The sequence below is a fragment of the Bombina bombina genome, chromosome 1 (genome assembly GCF_027579735.1).
Source record: "Bombina bombina isolate aBomBom1 chromosome 1, aBomBom1.pri, whole genome shotgun sequence".
NCBI classification, from domain to species: Eukaryota; Metazoa; Chordata; class Amphibia; order Anura; family Bombinatoridae; genus Bombina; species Bombina bombina.
In genome coordinates, this window is record NC_069499.1 from 379,320,959 (window position 1) to 379,345,467 (window position 24,509).

Below are 24,509 nucleotides of genomic sequence, written 5' to 3' on the forward strand. Positions count from 1 at the left end.
AGATATTAAAAAGATGCTCAATGGGTATTTTTCATAATGATTACAATAGGTTACTATTGTTTTTAATTTGTTCGTTTGTGTATTTTGTTTTTATTCTACAAGTAGTTCCTGGTCAGCAAATGGTTAAGTTATAATCACAAGAGTGATTGGCCGGATGGGCATGGAATTGCACACTCACGACCAATTCCATTTGTTTCAGTATCATGGTTAAAGTTAACCAATGTGTTTTCTGTTGATTTGATTAGGTGTTATTGCTTTACACTTTAAGGTTGGGGTGATTTTTCGATGATAAGAATTACTATTATGATTATTATGGTTTAGTGTGTTTAGGATCCTGGTTGGATCTACACACTGTGAGGGTTTACTAATTAAGGATTTCACTTTTTACCTTTATTTGACACTGGGGTACATTAGCATTTGTTTTCTATTTTTTATCTTTATTTTTATTTTTTTTATTTTAAATAATGGGATAGCCGCATGACAATTTTATGAGGATAAAGGGATGGGTTGTGACCCATGATCTATGATATAACATGGTTAGGGCTTATCGGTTGGTAGCATAAATATGCTCCAAATGATTGTTTAGGGCACTCTTCATTGTTTATATTAATTTTGTATATATATACATAGGGGATCTATATTTGTGAATCACACACTATAGGTCACGTTTAAATTTAATTTTATTTAACACATAATATTGCTGAAATGACTAAACAGTAAATGCACGAGTAGTACTAGGTCAGTCATTCCTACTTGTTGTGTTTTGTTTGTTAAAGTAATACATTGTGCGATATGGTGCCGCAGCAGCCCTTAACTAATGGAGACAGATGATTCTTTCAATAGATAGTTATACTGTGTTAGATATGGGCGTGCATGAATATTTGGTAGCACACGATTGGTTGCACAGTGGTGTGTGGCTTCACTCGATAACACCCGTTGATTGTAGACTAGGCTAGTGATGCGTTACCATAGTAGCGAGTCAACAATACGTATGATTGGTGGACCGGCGGTGTGTGTCTCCACACTGATATATCATTGGCCGGTTACGCACAGAAGAAAACAAACACTGGCCTGACATGTATAGTGGACAGCGAGATTTTCTCTGCTTATTAGTGATGTGGGTATAATGCGGTATTGTGGCGAGCGTGACATGGGTGCGCTCCCGGTAGTCATGGTGACATCACTTTGTTTCCGGCGTGCATTTACTGACATACTGATATAATGGCTTTGGGGTTCTGTGAGTGACCGGTAATCCTTTATTTGGGTACATAAATGTGAGAGCCCGTTGTATAGGCTAAGATCTATAATTGGATACACAACCTGATTGACATAGATGGTCTGATGCAGTTAAACTATGTTACACGGATAAGCCAGTAGGTGGAGTCGAATAATGGTGACTCATTTTACCCTCCGGCTGACAATGAGTGTGATTGGCTGCCCGGGCACATACCTTTTGCATTGATTAATTCTATTGGTTGGTGTAATATGCAATTCTTGCGCCAACCGTGCCTCATTCAAACATTTATATTGATACCCTTTGTTGTCTATATATGCTTTCTACCATTTGCTGACCTGGCACTTTGTTTTTAACACACTTTTGTTCACTTTTATAAGCCAAACGAATATGCACGTTTGATTGACAGGTTTCTGTCCAATCAATTTATCTGATTTTTGATCACAAACCTATCAAGAGACTTGTCTCTCCAATTTGTTCACGCAGCCTATAGTGATTGGTTTTTCACAGAGGGGAGGGCTTTTTTCACCTTTAAAAGTTTGACATTTTGTATTGTTGTTTGTCAGAGGAAGGGACTGTTTGTGTCCCGAAACGTCACCAATAAATATTGTTTACCACACAGATGACTGAAGTCCAGTGAGTGCTTAACTTTTCTGAAATGACTATTATACCTTAAAGCACCCTGGCAGCTGTTGACAGATGGTGAGAGTGCACACACTCACAACAAAAAATTATATATATATATATATATATATATATATATATATATATATATATATATATATATATATATATATATATATATTTGTGCTCATAAGATTACATACTCTGGCAGAATTTATGATTTCTTAGCCATTTTCAGAGAATATGAATGATAACACAAAAACTTTTCTTTCACTCATGGTTAGTGTTTGGCTGAAGCCATTTATTATCAATCAACTGGGTTTACTCTTTTTAAATCATAATGACAACAGAAACTACCTGAATCACCCTGATCAAAAGTTTACATACACTGGTGATTTTGGCTTAATAACATGCACACAAGTTGACACAAAGGGGTTTGAATGGCTATTAAAGGTAACCATCCTCACCTGTTATCTGTTTTCTTTTAATTAGTGTGTGTGTGTGTGTGTATAAAATGTCAATGAGTTTATTGACTCCTGACAGACAGACCCTTGCATCTTTCATCCAGTGCTGCACTGACAATTCTGGATTCTGAGTCATGGGGAAAGCAAAAGAATTGTCAAAGGATCTGCGGGAAAAGGTAGTTGAACTGTATAAAACAGGAAAGGGATATAAAAAGATATCCAAGGAATTGAGAATGTAAATCAGCAGTGTTCAAACTCTAATAAAGAAATGGAAAATGAGGGGTTCTGCTGAAACCAAACCATAGTCAGGTAGACCAACTAAAGTTTCTGCCACAGCTGCTAGGAAAATTGTTCAGGATGCAAAGAAAAACCCACAAATAACTTCAGGTGAAATACAGGACATGTGGTTTGGCTGTTTCAAGATGCACAATAAGGAGGCACTTGAAGAAAGATGGGCTGCATGGTCGAGTCACCAGAAGAAAGCCATTACTATGCAAATGCCACAAAGTATCCCGCTTACAATATGCCAAACAGCACACAGACAAGCTTCAAACCTTCTGGCACAAAGTCATTTGGAGTGATGAGACCAAAATTTAGGTTTTTGGCCACAACCATAAACGCTACATGATGAAAGGTACACCATTCTTACTGTGAAACATGGAGGTGGATCGCTTATGTTTTGGGGATGTGTGAGCTACAAAGGCACAGGAAATTTGGTCAGAATTGATGGCAAGATGAATGCAGTATGTTATCAAACAGAACGCCTCATTTCCACTTCTTGATTAGTGTTTGAACACTGCTGATTTGCATTCTCAATTCCTTGGATATCTGTTTATACCCCTTATCTGTTTTAAAATGTTCAACTACCTTTTTTCCCACAGATCCTTTGACAATTCTTTTTCTTTCTCCATGACTCAAAATCCAGAAACGTCAGTACAGCACTGAATGAAAGATGCAAGGGTCTGTCAGGAGTCCAGAAACTCATTGACCTTTTATACACACACACACTAATTACAAGCAAACAGATCACAGGTGAGGATGGTTACCTTTAATATCTATTCAAACCCCTTTGTGTCAACTTGTGTGCATGTTATCAGTCCAAAATCACCAGTGTATGTAAACTTTTGATCAGGGTCATTTGGGTAGTTCCGGTTGTCAATATGATTTAAATGAGTAAACACAGTTGATTGATAATAAATGGCCTCAGCCAAACACTAACCATGAGTGAAAGAAACGTTTTTGTGTTATCATTCATATTCTCTGAAAAATGGCCAAGAAATCAAAATACTGCTAGGGTATGTAAACTTATGAGCACAACTATATCTATATTGGTACATGTGAATTTATGTATTTATATGTATATATACATACATAACATTTCTAAATAATCAATATAAATATATTTATATTTTACAGTATTTATAATCATTTTTAAAATTGTATTTATAATATTTTTAAATTTAATATGTTATATTTAATATTTCAGGAACACTCCTTAAGATAGCAAATTTTACGCTAAGCTTTAGACCTAAATTTTGAAACCGGAAGCGTGATATGCATATTTTGCATTCCTAAATTCTTGACATAGAAATTTGTATTATTATTATTATTTGTTTTATTATTTCAACATATATATATATACAGATAGAGAGGTAAACAGCACTAGAAATTTCTATACTACATACAATGGATTAATTAATATTCCAAGAGTCAGTAATAAAAAGTCATATAATGATTTGTAAGAATAATGCAGAATGATGTAGAGAAAAGTGAAGGTATTCTCCTTACCAGAAATTACCTCAATCTAATGAGGTAAGTTGCGGCTTCTGTGAGGGAGAGAACTCCACTGTGCTTGCTCCTTTAAGACTGGTAATTTACCTCATGGAACAAGCACAGTGGAGCTCTCTCCCTCACAGAAGCCACGACTTACCTCATTAGATTGAGGTAATTTCTGGTAAGGAGAATATCTTCACTTTTCTCTACATCATTTTGGATTATTCTTACAAATAATTATATGACTTTTTATTACTGACTTTTGGAATATTAATTAATCCATAGTATGTAGTAAAGAAATTTCTAGTGCTGTTTACCTCTCTATCTGCATTGTTTTCTATTATAGGTGTTAATAGGGGTTTTTACTCTTATTATACTATACACCTATATACACCTTTAACAGCTGCTGAATTTTCTGCATTTTCTAGCGCAGATTTATAGTTCTAAATAGAAAGTAGAAAGAGGGCGCCACAATAGTGTGATACTGTCTGGATATGTAGGTATAGATATAAGTAAGTATTATGCTTACCAGATGGTGTGACACTGTGCTGTGACCAGTGCAAGAAAGCAGGCTAGCACTGATCAGTGGCTAGTACACTGTGGAAGCCAAGCTCCAAAGGCACTTGTCCTAGTTGAAACTCTGAGTGTGTCTCCTGTTGGCTGGACTTCAGGTGCTGCAGAGGTGTAATATTTTGTGTGTTGTTCAGTTGGTATTGATAAACCACAACACAGACAACTTCAAATAAAATGGATTTTAATACTTATGACGCGTTTCTCAACCTCAAACAGGTTGTTTCATCAGATAAATGTGGCAAAACAGGATGTGGCTCTTGTAAAATTATCAAATCAGGGATCAAAAATTTCAAATCCACAATCACTGGTGAGATTTTCCAAATTCCTATCTTTTTCAACTGCAATTCATCTTTTACCGTTTATCTTATGGAGTGTTTATGCGGCCTCCAATATGTAGGCCGCACCTCCAGAAAACTGAGAAACAGATGGGGTGAACATCACCGCAACTGTAAAAACTCGAGAAAAAATAAAATTAAACATAGCATACCTAATCATTGTCTAACCAAACACAATGGAAATCCATACATTTTCAAATACATTCCCATTGACTTTATTCCAAAGAGTTCTGACTATAACAGACTCACCAGACTTAGACAGCGTGAACCATACTGGATCTAGCGACTGAAGACTCTTCATCCACAAGGGTTGAATGCCAACCTGGATCTAGCAGCCTTCAATTGATAGACATCTACAGCTATTACAATATTGAATTTATCCTCTTTTGATACAGAATACTAATTTATTTTATAACATTCATAGGCCAGATACACTATTGGAAAAATAGGGCAGAACTACATATCCAGATAGTAATTTTATTATTATTATTATTAATAATCTGATTGCATCTGTTAAATGTGAGAGAAAACAGGTACCAATTAGAAATTTAAATTTATATCAAATTTATATCAAATACCAGATTTCATTATGAAATTTCAGACACAGATTACTAATTATTATTCACACTTTACACATACCATACACTCAAAGAAAAATATTCCTTTTCTTCATCTTTCTAACAAAACAATTATTTTCTCAAACAAACAATTATAAACAACACAACTATAAGCGTGGGTGCACAGGCACATGATGCAGATATTTGACAAGGGGGGGGGTTTATAAACATGTTTGCATGCATATGCATATACAAAAATACCTCTGTTTATTGAACAATTCATTTTATACATACACATCCCTATGTACAAACACACCTTTTTATATTCAAAAAAAGATTGTGTATATTATAACAAACTCGTTTTCTTGAGGTTATATATACATTAATTCACTATAACAAACTATATTGAGGCTATACAAGTATTTATCTTCAACATAAACCAAGTAATAACACTTTTTTAATTCTTCATATTTATAATGCAAACAACAGGTTAAAGGTCAAGACTCCTATCTAGATCTTTATTATTTAATGAATCACCCTTTTATACATACACACACTTTTTTACAATTAAACATATTTTTTCATATTCAAAAGAATTGTGTCTATCACAATAAACGACCAAGTGAGGTTACATAGGCAATAACTTCTAATGAAAGTGATAATTTCCTTTTAAAATAGATTATGTTTATTATAACAAACTATTATTGAGGTGAAATATGTTTCAAGCCATTATAACAAGCTATATATATTGAGGCTATACAAGTATCTATCTTCTACAAAAACCTAATAATAATATTTTCTTTAAATCATCACTTTCACCATGCAAACAATAGGTTAAAAGTTTAGACTCCCATTCAGATCCTGATTACTTAATGAACTATGCATTTTCCATACATACACTTATTCTAAATTAAACATATATTTTTTTCAAAAGGATTGTGTCTATTACAATAAATGATTAAGTGAGGTTATATATGTAATAACTTTTAATGAAAACAAAGTGACAAGATTGTTTTATTTGTTCATTCATTTTCACAATGTAACCAATAGGTTAAAAGTTTAGATTCTTACATTTATATACACCCTATTCTAACCATGTTACTCTGTCTAAATTTTTAAATTGTAACAGCTGGGAGCCTGTTTTGGTTTCCACAGCTGAATGCACACAAATGTTTTTCTATTGGATTACACATACGATGACAACTTCCTCTTTTGACACACAAATGTGTATAAATTGTTAACAATTGTTAATGATGGCATTCACTTTTTTATCTGATGAAACAACCTGTTTGAGGTTGAGAAACGCGTCATAAGTATTAAAAGCCATTTTATTTGAAGTTGTCTGTGTTGTGGTTTATCAATACCAACTGAACAACACACAAAAGATTACACCTCTGCAGCACCTGAAGTCCAGCCAACAGGAGACAAACTCAGAGTTTCAACTAGGACAAGTGCCTTTGGAGCTTGGCTTCCACAGTGTACTAGCCACTGATAAGTGCTAGCCTGCTTTCTTGCACTGGTCACAGCACAGTGTCACACCATCTGGTAAGCATAATACTTACTTATATCTATACCTACATATCCAGACGGTATCACGCTATTGTGGCGCCCTCTTTGTACTTTCTATTTTAACAGTTGTTCCACACTTTCTGGGATCAAGAGGAGCAGCCCTACTAATGTAACAGGAGGATACCTTTATCCCTTCAATTTACCACCAGTTTATGGACATTAAACAGGACTAATACGGTAGACTTGATCTACTATACTTTAAGTGTATCACCTGGTTTTATATTGAATATTGCTTTTTTATATTTTAAATATCAGCGCTCTTTTATATCCCTTTATTGGAATATGTTCAGATTTATAGTTCTGCTTGTCCTAGGATTCTGTCCACTTTGTGTTCAGTATTTTGAGACATTCTACTTGTCTGTATATATATATATATATATATATATATATATATATATATATATATATATATATATATATATATATATATATATATATATGATAATGTAAATATAAAATATATATCTATACCTATATATCTATTTGGATCAGATATATAGGTATAGCTATATACAGATATATATAGAAATATTTACGATAAAAAAATTTTTTTCCTGTATGTGAAGAACATTGGAATGTGAAATATTAATAACTTCTATTCGGGTTAGCTAGCAAGCAATCATTTTAAGTTTTTTTTCTTTGGCGCTCTCCGTTGAAGTCTATGGGGAGAATAAGTTGACACAATCACTATATCCAAGGTCCTGAAGTTAGCCCACATCATGTTTCACTCTCTCGCTAACTTTTTACGTTCAACTTGTAATACGCATGCTACTCGCTTTATATAAATCTTTGCTTGAGCAGGAGTGCTAAATAATGCTCCACTTGCAATCTAGCCCATAATCTGAATATGCTCTAGCAATTTTCATAATCCCCTCTAGCATATTTAAAAAAAAACTTTCCAACTATAAACAGCATGTACCCTTTCTATAAAATCTTTTTTTATCATTTATATTTTCTTATCTATACCTGTATTTTAAATTAATACAACATATATATATATATATATATATATATATATATATATATATATATATATATATATATATATATATATATATATATATATATCACAATTCTAAAGAGAGACATATATAAATATATTTACATCAATAAAGTCACCAAGACAAACAGGAAGGGAAATTTATACAGCACATACTTTTTGTTAGATCTATTTTATCTAAGGTTCTCTACATTTGAACTTATTCAAAACAGTGCATTACTATTTTGTATCTGTCCCTGCATCAGTAAACAGAATGGAACAATAAGCCTCACAGCATGCTTGCTTACCAGTTACATGGCATTTGGACAGCAACTTCAGAACTTAAATAAGTCTTTAGGTCACTGTTCTATATTTTATTGTGGCACCGTGCAATCTTGTTTGAGTAATGATAAAGAAAGAGTAGTCTGTTGAGCTTACTAAGATTAGAACCACAAATTCAGGTCACAGAGAATATACGTCCAACACAAGTCAGATTTGTCAAGCTTCTTGGCTTATGGCTTGCCTGCTTCAGTATATTCACATTACATATCCTGAGAGGACAAGAATGAGCTAGGTGCAGAGAAAAGATGGTTAAAAGGAAATAAAGGTTTAACCAAGTTTCAGAGCTAAAGGTCTCACTAGCATATAGCATAGGCATATACTGTAAATAAGTATGTTGGTTTGGCCTACAGTTCCAGAGTAAATGATTTAAAGGGACACAAATCTCAAACATTTTCTTTCATGATTTAGATAGCAATGTTTAATAAAAAATATATTGATTAGTTCTATTATCAAATTTAGTTAGTTCTCTTGGTATCTTGGCAAGCACTGTATGGCAGCAGTTTTGCAAGACTGTTATCCATTTGCAAGATCAATAGATGGCTGCACTTTCTTGCTGTCATGTAGTGCTCCAGAACCTACCTGGGTAACAAAGAATATCATGGGAAGTAAGCAAATTTGATAATAGAAGTAAATTGGGAAACTTTTTTTTTGTATTTTATTGTATGTTCTGTCTGACTCACAAAGGAATTTGACTTTCATATCCTTTTAAAATGACTAGAAAAGTCAGATATGATTATTAAAATTGTAAAACTTTAGTGCCAGATCAATAGCAATGACCCCTGAGACCTTAAAGAACTGAATTTAAGGAACCATGTTCACTCCATTTATTTGGTTTTAATTAGTCAACAACTTGTGTCAGCAGCTTCACAAATTTCTTAACTTCTTTTTTTACAACAAGTATCCTGCAAGGAGGTAGGAAAAACAGGTTAACTGAAATGGTGCAGAGGAGCACACAAAGTATTATTTCCAAGAGGGGGTCTAATTGCTCAATAGAACAGGGAAATCATAGAGTTGTTTATGCTCTATAGAAAATCTATAATAACTAGGCATGGGCAAATAGATGTATTCAGAAATTATTTACTTAATGAATGCTGACTGTTGCTGCCGGCAGCATCATTTAGGTTTTTCGGCTGGATTTATTAGTGTAAAAGTGTAATGCACAAATGTCTGTATTTCCACAGATATTTCTGTATTGCACTGTTACACAAATACAAATATTTGCCCATGGACACATACTATCCCTATCGTTTTGGATTTGTTTATTATGGCCTGTTAGAGCATCCAGTTCCTCCCTGAAATCTCCTCTCAGCACATATTATATTTTTTCCCCTGGACGCTAAGAAAACGCACATCACTCAGCTATTGAGTGGCCAGCGAGTACATGGATTGAAACAGTACGTGTACCTTCCTTTGCCTCCACAATAGGAGGATACTGATTGGCTGTCCCTTAGATACGACATAGTTGTCAGCCCACGCCGAATACGTCCTACCCGCTGATGGATTGGATTCCAGATAGAGGTGGAGTCTTGGAGTGGCGTGTAGAGATGGGAAGTTCAGTTCTTCTGGGTGAATCGGTTCATTTCGGATGGATATATATATATATATTTGTAGCTGTGTTGCTAATTAAAAGTAATCTTAGATATAGAGATATATAGCTTCACAGATTAGAGGAAGAAAGACAATATATATATATATATATATATATATATATATATATATATATATATATATATAAAAACATGGGATACTGAATCCGGTTTGGGGTGGGCATATACATATATATATATATATATATATTCAGAAATAAAGGGAAAATATATGCTATAAATATATATATATATATATATATATATATATATATATATATATATATATATATATATATATAAAGAAAATATAGGAAAAAATAGATGATCTTTAATGCGATTGTGTGTGATTAAACAAGCATTTTTTGTGTATAGTATAAATACTGGCTAAAATATTTTCCTTCAGAATAAGAATGTACATAAAAAAAATATCCAGCGTGTACCCCCTAAAAACAACCTCAAGCCCTCTCCTCAATTAGGCAGGAGTCTATTAAGAACTGTTGTGATCTTATATTTGAATCAGTGAACTGTTAACTGAACGATTCATTGCAAAGGAGTTAGTTAACAGCTCACTGATTCAATAGCACTGGTAATATGATCCTAGAGTGAGGATAATTCTGCTGTGTGATTCATTGCAAAGGAGGAGTTAGCAGAACTCACTCTAGGATCTATTACCAGTGCTGCTGCAGACTCAGGAAGTGAACTGTTTCTAACGAATCAGTTCAGTCTGGTGAACTGATTCACACAGTTCACTGAAAAGAACCAGTTCAAAAGAACGATTTGTTCATGAACTGGACATCACTAGTGGCGTGGAGCTGCGAATAGGGATGCCGTGAGTAAGGAAGACGGAGAACTCCTGAGGTAATCATACGAGCTAGTGACTCTGTTGTGGTGGTGAGACACCTCTTTTATAAGATGTCACAGATGACTTTCCTTGATAAATGTTTATTCAGCCACAGCTGACTTTATGCTTGATACATGGATACTTTTACATTGTGATCAACAACAGTAACTGTTTGAGTGTGTGTTTACCCTTTGTTCTTGGTTGGAGCTATAAGCTTTTTTGTGCTTTTTGAGAGTTGAGATAAATATATATATATATATTTTACAACAGTATATATATATATATATATATATATATATATATATATATATATATATATATACACTTTCAGTTTTTGTGACATTTCTCCCACACTCTCCCTCTTGGTTCTTCACATAGTATCCCTGGCATGCTCAAACTTTTAACAGTGCTGCATTCCATGGCTTTGGGATCTGGATCCATTATGGTTATGGAAATGAGTGAACCTTCTTTTTCCTATCACCTATAAACTGATTTGAATGCCTTTATGTCAATATTTACAAATCATGAGCCCCATATACCAAAGGTCGAGCAGATATGATTCATTTATGTGACTCTTGCTGCAAGTGGACAGCATATGCTGCTAACATATAACACTGCACAAGTGGGCAATTGGCTTGTGAGCAGAGGCTGTCAATCATTTTGATCGAATCGGGTTGATTTCACTCCGCCACATTTTAGGTGTTAGATCGTTTAAACAGCAGCAGTCTTAAGACCCCTGCAGCTTAACTAGCATTTCTGCTGAGCTTCTAAGCTGCTTTAATAGCTTGATAAATGTGGCCCCATGTGTGTTTTCCTAACTAACAATGAAGGCTGGCATGCAGTAACACTGAATATGTATGAGGTTCCTGGAATTTCAAACTTTTTCTGTACTTAATAACAAAAATACTCTTTATAGTAAGTGCAAGTCATACTACACAAATACACTAGACACTCAAACATACACTATATAGGCACATCACATGCTCACAAAATACACACAGACATTATACATGCCCTACACATGTATACTACATGACCACTACACTTCATGAACGCTACACACATGGACACAAATATTACACGCATCATACCAGCACTACAAGCACACATAAATACACTACTCAAACTTACCAAAAAATGTTGCACATCACATACACTACATTCACACAAATGCTACACAATAAAGTTAAAGCGATACTAAACCCACATTTTTTTTCTTTCATGATTCAAATTAAGCATGCAATTTTAAGCAACTTTCTAATTTACTCCTGTTATCATTTTTTCTTAATTCTCTTGCTAGCTTTATTTTTTTTTAAAAAAGCAGGAATGTAAAGCTTAGGAGCTAGCCCATTTTAAGTTCAGCACCCTGGATAGCGTTTTCTACTGGCTACATTTAGCCACCAATTAGCAAGCATAACACATGTTCTGAAGCAAAAATGGGCCGGCTTCATTTCTCACTATTGTACCACTGCAGTTCTGGATTTCTCAGCATGCAATGCACAGTGGTGGGGAGTGAGTTTCATGGAAAGGCAGAAAGCTTTTGCATGAGGTCCTATCCCTTCCTCCATGCAGTGTGTGTATAAGCCCCTTCTACACACTAGGGAAGGCAGCTGGGAGTATGGTCAGATCCTCTGCACATATAGGAGGGATGCACTATACTAGTGGTTTTATACTTTTCTCATGGCCTCCATTTTATATATTTATATGTGTTTTCCAGCCATCTGCACAGGTAGGGGGTGCATAGTGCCAGTGATCTTAAATTGTGCACCTCTATATTAGCAAATAATAAGGTATCTCATTAATTCCTACCCACATACTGGAATAGTTTCTTAAAAGCTATTTTATTAGAACAAATAGGGAAATGTTTTACATTGATTTTTTTCCCACTTTATAGCTGCTTTATACCTGTGTAATGCAGAAAATCAAATAAACAAAATGTGTGTGTGTGTATATATATATATATATATATATATATATATATACCATCCACAGAACACTGCACACACTTCAATAGTAGCAAAAACCCAGAGTGCATTCAAAATCCACACATATATCACCAAAAATAGGGAGCACTTACCAGGACCTTTAATCCTTGATGGAATTTTATTAATTCAACACAGTAACATGTTGGGCTATTATCCCCGTCTTCAGACCTCAAATTTGAAATATACAACTAAAATATATAACTTGCCCCACACCAACAAATGTGATGTAAATGGAAGTTCCACAGCGTTTCAACCACACCACTGCGCAGGTCCAGTGGTTGCCATGGGGACAGGGACTCACATCTGTGTATACACACTAAAATAAATAAAAATACAGCAGCGTAAACCAAATAGTTCCTACTCTACAATTCAAGATACAACACAATCACAAAGTGCTTTATTAAGTATAGAGTAACTTGCACTACAAAATATATAGTTTACCTACTTCATTGTCCATGTGGACTTTTTTATGTAGGGAAAACTATCGATGATCTGCGGACTCATATGGCAAACCATATGGTAGAAATTAGAATGGCAATTAAGAATCATCATTCAGAGCAACATGTTGCTAGTCATTTTGCTATGGCTGGCCATAGCATCACAGATTTGAGATATATGATTATTGATCATGTCTCACCTCTTAATGGGGGGGGGGATAGAGCCAAACTATTGTTACAAAGAGAATCAAGGTAGATCTTTACATTAGACACTCTGGCTCCAAGGGGGCTGAACACCCATTTAGATTGGCAGTGTTTTCTTTAATGGATCAGTGTACTTATAAAATACCAAAATTTAGATGAGTTACTATGAGTATTCACCATGTCATTGTTAGGTTGAAGATTAATTTATGTTTCAGAAAGTATCATTGATAGGTATCTTAGATAGGCCACATTGAATATAGGTGCATAGTGTGTGCCTCTCCGTAATAATATAATGTGAGTAATAGATGCAACTGATAGTGGATAATTTCACTTGGGTATAATTTGGTAGCTGAATATAAGTAGCTTTATATTGCTTTATTAGGATGCAGGATTACTAGATAGCACCTTTGTTGAGGACTGATTATGCTTGTATTTATGCTGCTGTATTTGTATTTATTTAAGTGTGAAAACACAAACACGAGTCCCTTTCTCCATGGCAAACACTGGACCTGCACAGTGGTGCGGTTAAGACGCTGTGGAACTTCCAGATACATTGCGGATGTTGGGGTTGGGTAAGTTATATATGTAAGTTGAATGTGCGAGATGTTGAGGTCTGAAGACGGAAATAATACCCCAAAACGTCATTGTGTTGAATTAATAAAATTCCATTAAGGATTAAAGGTCCCAGCAAGTGCTTCCTAATTTTTGTGCTTAAATGGTTTATATATATATATATATATATATATATATATATATATATATATATATATATATATATATATATATATATGTGTGTGTGTGTGTGTGTGTGTGTTTGTTTGTTTATTATCTAAGCAGCTTTAATGTACAGAAGTGGTGTTTGAGATTTTTACAAGGAATAGGGAAAAATAAATAGATCATAGTTTTTTGCTGTTTCAAGAAAGTTCAAGCCATGTGGAACATCCATTCCTTAATTTATTCTAAGCCTTTAAATCAATTCTTCCATCTTCAATGCCAATTTGCTCCCACTAGACATTCTTCTGTCACCGTAGAGTCATTCATGCATGCTTATTAATATGTAAGTCATAATATTGAAACAACAAATCTACTCACACCGTATTCTGCTGGTGTATGAATTGCAAACATTCTTGTTTTTCCCACTACTCCTAATAGTCAGCCATTTGTATGACAAATACCAGATTAATAAAAGTGATAGAATACTGAAAAAATTACTATGTCCATATTCGAAATGTTGTCTTAATTATATAACATTTTCAGTTTACTCTTGGGTCACCTGGTAGTTCCATTTAGACTAAGTTACATTGTAAATATCATAAAACTGATAAATTGCATAACATTCAGAACCTACAATTTTATAATTATTTGCTGGCCCTGCATGTCAAACATGACATGATACATATTTCCATTTTTTAAGATAAATGTATGCTAGTTTAGTCAACTGAGATGGCTTGTAGAAAGGCACTCCCCACTTTGTCTTCTTGTACTGGCATCAACTCTTTTGATATATTATTTTTAAAATTAAGTATGTAGAGAAATAGTTTATTCCATTACCTAAAATCAGCAGTATATTTTTCATCTCTGCTTCCTAATTGAGAACCTGTGACCCTAAATACTATTTCATTAAATATATGATCTGTGTTTATGCAATTTTACTTACAACAGGGTTGAATATTATATTATAATTGAGCAACTGTTCTTTTCATTCACAGTCAGTTCTCAAAAGACTCCAATGATTTGATTGTATATATATATTACACATGTATTCTTCTGAAAGATGACTGATTTGTTAAATGTAGCTGTGAAAGCACTGCTGGGCCAATTTACAATACATTTTAAGAGTGTTTTCTTCAGAGCTAAAAGCATTATAAAATGCATTCTGCAAAAGTTATAATTTTATTACATATATTTTTGAGCGCAAGAAAATTACAAGCTCAGGTACAAGTCACCTAAATGATAAGAAAAGATAATGTTTGCTCTCTGTAATTCATCACTTTTGACATAATGGAAAATTTTGTTTTCAAAGAGAAATAATAGAAAGAAATGTAAAAATCATTAAGTTTACTAAAATATGCCAAATGTTATTGTGACTTTAAAAGATACTTTGTCACACTTTAAGAAATACACCATGGAACAGTTACTTACCATTCATTTACTTACTAGAACATAATTTCCAAATGTAATTTATTTCTCTAATTTCTCATCAAACTTCTGATCTCATACAATGGGAAATGTCATCTTTCTTTCAATAGTGACATTTACTATTCATCATATAATATTGGCTAACTGAAAAAATAAATATCTACCCACTTTGGAACAGACTTGTATAAATACGAAGTGAGGAGAGGCTTCTATTTATTATCGGGCCTCAGGATTTTATAAATGTTGCAAATGGCACATTTAGATTTATCATCTATATATAATCATTACAACAGAAATACTTTAATCAGAGTAAATAACTATGAAATACTGTATATTGGCATATGAAACATATAGTCACACCTATTCTTCACTTTTTTAAGAATAAAAAAGTATCCTTCTAAAGTGCTTTTTTATTTTACTGATTATTAAAGAGATACTAAACCCATATTTTTTTCTTTAATGACACAGATAGAGAATGCAATTTTTATCAATTTACTAATTTACTCATATTATCAATTTTTCTTCATTCTTAGGAGCTGGCTCAATTTGTTCAGCACCCTGGTCCTTGTACTGAGAAGAGTACATAAAATGTAAACAAACAGGTACAAATGCATGACTGTTGACACTTTTGAGATCTGGGGATACTATCATAATGAGCACACCTAATACATCTGAAGATATTTTAGCACAGTAATAGAACTATCACTACAAAGTTCAAAACTGAAGTAGAGTTACAACATTACAACTCTATCATAATATTAATATTCTTGCCTCCAGTAGTAGCCTTTAAAGTTAAATGTTGTTATATAATTTACCCTATTGTATGCTATTTACCCTCAATGAGTTAGAAAAGTAAAGATACTGTGATCTGTGGTTCTGATAGCATTTATTTCCGCTTAGTGAAAGAAACAGCTCTAAATGTAAAATGTACCTTTCTGAAATTATTTGAGTGACCTCACAGTACTGATGTGATTTCTTAGATAATCTCACTAGACCTGCAAGCTTTAGGGAATTGGGCCTTAAGTCTCCATAAAGTAATAGTTTAGTAGCTTTTTTTTATCTCCTCTGCTGAAGACTTGTACGGGCAATTATAAACTCCTAAAATAACAATCTCTAAGTGTAAAATGACATAAAATTGTTATAATCTTTTATTTGTAAGACAGTACTGTATTATGAGTACACAATAATGGGGTCTACTTTATAATCCATATATTAAATTTTACAGTAAAAATATATACAACAGAAGATGAGCTTACAGTCTAGAGGATTAAAATAATATATATTACACATGCACCTAATATATTGTTATAGACATTTCACATTTAAATTCCATCAATTTTAACTGTTTGAGCTACTCTCTCACTAGTGAATTGACAGTTTTAAAACAGAATGTAATTAGTTTTATTAATATTGAAAGCAGACAACTTAGCTCAGTATAATTGTATTTTTTCTGTAGCATTTGATGTATAGAATGTTCATTAAATGTCCTCTACTTCATAGAGTTTGGCAACAGAGAATTAACAGGCAACAAAAAGTTGCTCTTAAAAGCTATAATGTTGCACTTAGAAAAGCTGCTAATTAGAATTGTCATTTGTTGATTGATTACTAGCTACTAAACTGCAAAAGAAGCTATTGCATTCGAGCGCCTTATCTTAAGGGTACAAAACTGCAGCGTTCAGCTTCTAGCTGTCAGCAAGAATTCACTAAATGAAGCCCTATTTTATCACTACAGTCTGCTCAAGGGCTCTTTAGAGAACATACATGACATTTTAAGCCTTGCAAAGATTGTTGTGATAAAAAAAACGTAACAGCCTGAAGCAGATGATAAATTTATAATACCTAAGCTGAACTCAGTCTTTCTTTGGATGGGTACACAGTCACATAGCCAAGTTTGTTATACAATTTTATTGATTAATTGTAAATTGACCAAAACAAACTGACTAAAGTTTGTAGGAAAGGAGAGTAAAGAAAATATTTAGAAGTAGTAAAAAAATAAAATTAAAAAAAAGGCTGGAATTATATCTGATGAATAAAGAAATTGATTACAAATTAGTTGTTGCTGATTTATAACTACAAGCATGATAAGTACCGTATATGATAACAAAGAAACTTAGAGGTAGAGTACAATACAATACAGTTTTAAAACAACTTTTTTGTGTTGCATTTTATATCTCCATATTAAGGGCAAGATTACAAGTGGAGCGCTGATTTATCACACTACCGGAAATGAGCAAATTCGCCCGTTTGAAAGCACTCAATAAATGGCCAGCCATTACAAGTGGCTGGTTATTGCTACTGCAAGCTCACTGTAGCAATTAGCGTTCAGATCTCTGGTTAATTTTTTAAAATGTAGCATTTTTTTCATTAAAAATACTGCACTAGGCAGTTTTTAAGGGTTAAAAGTGGAAGTTGTGGGGGTGTTAGAAAAAAAAAGTGCCTTTACATTGCGGTCTATGGCATCTGTGTGTTCCCTTTAAATATATATGTTTATGCTTAAATACAGTACATATATATTTAGCTGTTAATATGTGAATATACATATGTTAAAGGGACACTCAAGTCTTTACTAAACTAAACTTTAATTCAGATAGATCATGCAATTTTAAACAACTTTCCAATTTACTTCCATTAACAAAATGTGCACAGTCTTTTTATATTAAAACTTTTTGAATCATCAGCTCCTAATGAGCATGTGAAAGAATTCCCAGAATAAGCGTGTATGTATTTGTGATTGGCTGATGGCTGTAACATGGTACAGGAGGAGTGGAAATAGACATAACTTTTAAAATTGTCAGAAAAAAAATCTACTACTCATTTGAATTTCAGACATAGGGGCATATCTATCAATCTCTGAATGGAGTTGACGCCCTGTGTTTCTGGCAAGCCCGCTGCTCCATAACCATGTCCGCCTGCTCTGAGGTTACGGACAGAAATCGCCAGAAATCAACCCGATCGAATACGATCAGGTTGATTGACACCCCCTGCTAGCGGCGGATTGGCCACAAATCTGCAGGGGGCAGCATATGCTGTCTGCATTTATCGATGTGCAGTGAACATGATCCGCTATATTGAATCATGTCCACTCGCACAATCATAAATATGCCCCTAAGTGTTATTGTAGTGTCTTGTTATCTTGCATTTGTTGATTATGCAAATCTACTGTGTTGACTGGTCCTTTAACACATAAATATATATGTATATATATATATATATATATATATATTAAATTCCAATGTACAGTCAAACCAGCTCTAAGCGTACATGAATTAATCAAAAATCCAAGATAGGATTACCTGTGACTACTAATGTATGAGTCCAGGGTGCAAGGTGGAATCAAAAGGAATTAATAATTACTCTAAAGAACAGTAAGAAATACCAGATAAGAAAAAAAGGTGGAAAAATACAAGGATTCCATAGCCAGCACTATCCTATTCTAATATAATCTATACCAGGAAAGCACAGCACCAAGGGGATACTTATAACCAAACACACAGCAAAGATTCACAAATGCACATGTCCATTTATAATACAAATATATTTATTGATCACCTACACATAGGAGAAAAGACATATAATTAATGCCCTAAGTATGTATAGAATATTAATTAAAACAGGGAAAAACTAAAAGTCTGTATAACTATACCAAAAGTCAGAGGCTTAGAATTAATAGACTTGCAAAATAGAGGGGGAGATTTGGACCAAAGATTGTTACAATCTGAGTGTAAATGGATTTTTAACATGAATACCCTTGCTCCAGGAGGTCTTAATGAGGAAATAAATTATGCTCCTTTTCTCCCATTATAATTACGAACTTGAACTTCAGCGCTTGCTCAGATTGCCTGTTGGCGTCAATCACTGTATATAATAATAAATGTATCAAAATAACTTTAGGTACTTTTGCACAATTGATTTGTAATTAGTAATAAATATCTTTACAGGACATATCTTGTTGCTAAATGATTCACGGATGCACATGTTCCATATTTATCATCATTTCCTTTTTTCTTTTAGGAATTTAGTTAATATTAATGTATGAATTTTGTAGATGGTTACACTTAGGAGAATTTATATACATATATTGTAAAATGTGGACATAGGCAATAATTATTGAGCTTATGGTAAATATATTGATGTGATTTTTGCCCTAAGATAATAATAGAATGGAAGTAACAGATTCTCCAAAGAGGGAGGAGAAATAAACTACCCAGGACTCCCACACAATGGGTATAAATTTCCGGGAGGAAGCAATTTCCAGCAGCACTGTTATGTCATGAAGAAGCCGCACCGGAACTTCCTGGCGGCGAAACACGTGTAACTTATTTTCAAACACTACTCGGGGTGGCTGCCCGAGCTTACAGAGGATCTGTTGTGCCTTGACCGGGCCCTGAGGAAAAGGGAAATTGAGACAGCTGTAGCACAAAAGCGGTTTGGAAAGTGGCGATCACTGCAACGGAGGTCACGCAGAAGTATATCGATTTGGTTTCACATAACCCAGGAGGTGGTGAGAGTGTACATGGGAACCTTAGATGGAAGTATATCTTTCAGTAGGATTATCCCTAAGTACCGATAACTGTGAACCTGCATATCAATTCCATATATATGACCATACTTGCAAAGACTGCTTTCTAATAATCTACAGCTATATGTGACTGCTGAACTGTGTCCTGAGTTAAACGCCATATGCATGAACTGCTCATACTAACTAATTGGTTCTTCTGCACTCACTATGCTTGCATGAAATATCGACTAGCATATGTGTATATTGCTCTTTTTCAACCTAACAACAATTGAGCTATATGATAGACTACTTTAATGCAAGAATGCTTGGTTTATATTGACTTGCTAACAACTATGCATTGATACTAACTTATATGCGTGCACTGTTTGTAATCATCTATGACTGCATTTAACCTTGTCGTTTATAACATGCTGCTTATTGCACTGTTATGTTACATTTACTAATGTACATGACGTACAGGTACACTATTACATCTGTCTCTAATTTTATTTGTCTGTAGTCCTTATACCATTTATGAATGTCATATTTAAATCAGACATTTTCACGATAGTGATATTGAATCCATTATGGTATAGTTATACAGACTTTTAGTTTTTCCCTATGGCCATAGGTCTGTTTTAATTAATATTCTATACATACTTAGGGCATTAATTATATGTCTTTTCTCCTATGTGTAGGTGATCAATAAATATATTTGTATTATAAATGGACTTGTGCATTTGTGAATCTTTGCTGTGTGTTTGGTTCTAAGTATCCCCTTGGTGCTGTGCTTTCCTGGTATAGATTATATTAGAATAGGATAGTGCTGGCTATGGAATCCTTGTATTTTTCCACCTTTTTTCTTATCTGGTATTTCTTACTGTTCTTTAGAGTAATTATATATATATATATATATATATATATATATATATATATATATATATATATATATATATATATATATATATATATATATATTTATATATATATTTAAAATAGCTGCCCATCACTGCATGACTTACCCCCTTGGCTGCGCTAGTTCTCATGCCGTGTCTGAAAGCATGAGAACGAGGCTCCCTTTGGAGCTTATGGAAGAGCACTATTGTGAGTGCAATGCTTCAGTGCAGTGTGAACTTGGGGTCGCATTCGCATTGCACCTAACTTGTAATACCATGGCACATTTGCGTGTGCTGGTATTACTCAGTTGAGCACAAATATCGATTTTGCAGAAACAAAATTCTGCGCTCAACTTGTAATCTAGCCCTTAATAATCATGTAACTGTTTATTGAATAAATAGTTTTGTTGGAGAACAGTTGCAAAATGACAAATGCACAAGAACATTGGCTTAGATTACAAGTGGAGCACAAAAGTATTAGTGCTATTACAGGTATATGAAACCCAACATTTTCTTTAGTGATTCAGACAGAGCATATACTTTTTGGAAAGGTAGATCTGGGTATCATCAGCATAGAGGTGGTAGTTGATATTCTGTGTTGAAGAGATACCTAGGTAGGCATCTTGAGCACTACATGTCAGGAAATAGTGCTTTCATCTAGTGCTTTTGAAAATGGATAATATTCTTGCAAAACTGCTGCCATATAGTGCTCCAGAAATGGACCAGCTACTAACATACAAAAGATACCAAGAAAACAAAATATTGATAATAGAAAGAAATTAGAAAGCTGTTTGAAATCACATGTTCTATTTAAATCATGAATCCCTTTAACAAACACTAAAACCCCTCAGGTTAAATCACTAGTGCTCTTAGTCTTGCATTCATATTACAAGTTGAAAGTAAAAACGTATTGTTTAAGGAAAAGCCTCAGGTGCACCAACATCTGAAGGTCAGAGCCCACCCCGCTCTAACTGCCTCTCCCACAAACTTCTACAGAGCATGCAACAAAACGCTATTCTGGCTTTCACTTGAGCACTAACCTGAAGGTGGTTTAAAGCTGAATGTGCATTAAGAAATGCTTGAAATAGTATTGTTCTTCACTCAGAAGAAAATTATTAAGATGGCTATTTTTATTTTTAAATCTATAAATATACAGTATAGAGACATATTTACACTGTACATATATAGGCAAAACATGCTTATAGTAAAAATAAGCACTGTTTTTAGTGTAAGCTTTTTTCTATGCACCTGCATGAGAAGCAAAGATACTCTCAGTGTTCTAGCATTTTAAACACTGCAGCTGCTCAGAGAGTCAGTGGGACTTAAAAGCAATGATGTTAATAATGTCATTACCAAATAACAAAAGCACTTTAGGTTCTCTGAGCAAATACTCACCTAGATTATGAGTTTTGCGTTAGAAGCTGTGCGATGCTAACGAGCAGTTTATGCTCACCGCTCACTTACAGACAGCGCTGGTATTATGGGTTTTTACAAACCCGGCGTTAACCGCAAAAAAGTGAGCGAGGAGCAAAATTTTGCTCCACATCTCACCTCAATACCAGCGCTGCTTACGTTAGCGGTGAGCTGGCTGAACGTGCTTGTGCACGATTTCCCCATAGGAATCAATGGGGGAGAGCCGGCTAAAAAATAAAACTAACACCTGCAAAAAAGCAGCGTAAACACCCCTAATATTACACATATTAACCCCTAATCTGCCGCCCCCGACATCACCGACACCTACATTATAATTATTAACCCCTAATCTGCCGCTCCGGAAACCGCCGCCACCTACATTATACTTATGAACCCCTAATCTGCTGCCCCCAACATCGCCGACACCTACATTATATTTATTAACCCCTAATCTGCCGCCCCAATGTTGCCGCAACCTAACTACATTTATTAACCCCTAATCTGCTGCCCACAACGTCGCCAACACTATAATAAAGTTATTAACCTAAGTCTAACCCTAACCCTAACCCCCTAACTTAAATATAATTTAAATAAATCTAAATAAAATTACTACAATTAACTAAATAATTCCTATTTAAAACTAAATACTTACCTATAAAATAAACCCTAAGCTAGCTACAATATAACTAATAGTTACATTGTAGCTAGCTTAGGGTTTATTTTTATTTTACAGGCAACTTTTTATTTATTTTAACTAGGTACAATAGTTATTAAATAGTTATTAACTATTTAATAACTTCCTAGTTAAAATAAAGACAAATTTACCTGTAAAATAAAACCTAACCCAAGTTACAATTACACCTATTACTACACTACAATTAAATGAATTACCTAAATTAAATTCAATTAATTACAAATAAATAAAATTATCTAAAGTACAAAAACACTAAATTACAGAAAATAATAATGAAAATTACAAGATTTTTAAACTAATTACAAATAATCTAATCCCCCTAACAAAAAGCCCCCCCCCCAAATAAAAAAGCTTTACCCTACACTAAATTACAAATAGCCCTTAAAAGGGCCTTTTGCAGGGCACTGCCCCAAAGTAATCAGCTTTTTTACCTGAAAAAAAATTACAATTTCCCCCCCCCAACATTAAAACCCACCACCCACACAACCAACCCTACTCTAAAACCCACTCAATCCCCCCTTACAAAAACCTAATACTAAACCCTTGATGATCACCTTACCGGGAGACGTCTTCACCCAACCGGGCCAAAGTCCTCAACGAAGACCGGAGAAGTCTTCATCCAAGCCGGACGAAGTGGTCCTTCAGACGGGCAGAAGTCTTAATCCAGATGGCATCTTCTATCTTCATCCATTCAGCGGGGAGCGGGTCCATCTTCAAGACATCCGACGCTGAGCATCCTCTTCTTTCCACAGCTAAACACAGAATGAAGGTTCCTTTAAATTACGTCATCCAAGATGGCGTCCCTTCAATTCCGATTGGCTGATAGAATTCTATCAGCCAATCGGAATTAAGGTAGAAAAAATCCTATTGGCTGATTGGATCAGCCAATAGGATTGAAGTTCAATCCTATTGGCTGATTGCATCAGCCAATAGGATTTTTTCTACCTTAATTCCAATTGGCTGATAGAATTCTATCAGCCAATCGGAATTGAAGGAACGCCATCTTGGATGACGTAATTTAAAGGAACCTTCATTCAGTCGTCGGCCGTGGACAGAAGAGGATGCTCCGCTCCACGCCAGATGGATGAAGATAGAAGATGCCGTCTGGATGAAGACTTCTGCCCGTCTGGAGGACCACTTCTGCCCGTTTGGATGAAGACTTCTGCATGTCTGGAGGACCACTTCTGCCCGGTTGGGTGAAGACGTCTCCCGGTAAGGTGATCTTCAAGAGGTTAGTGTTATGTTTTGGGTTTTTTTTTAAGAGGGATTGGGTGGGTTTTAGAGTAGGGTTGGTTGTGTGGGTGGTGGGTTTTAATGTTGGGGGGGAATTGTAATTTTTTTTTTCAGGTAAAAGAGCTGATTA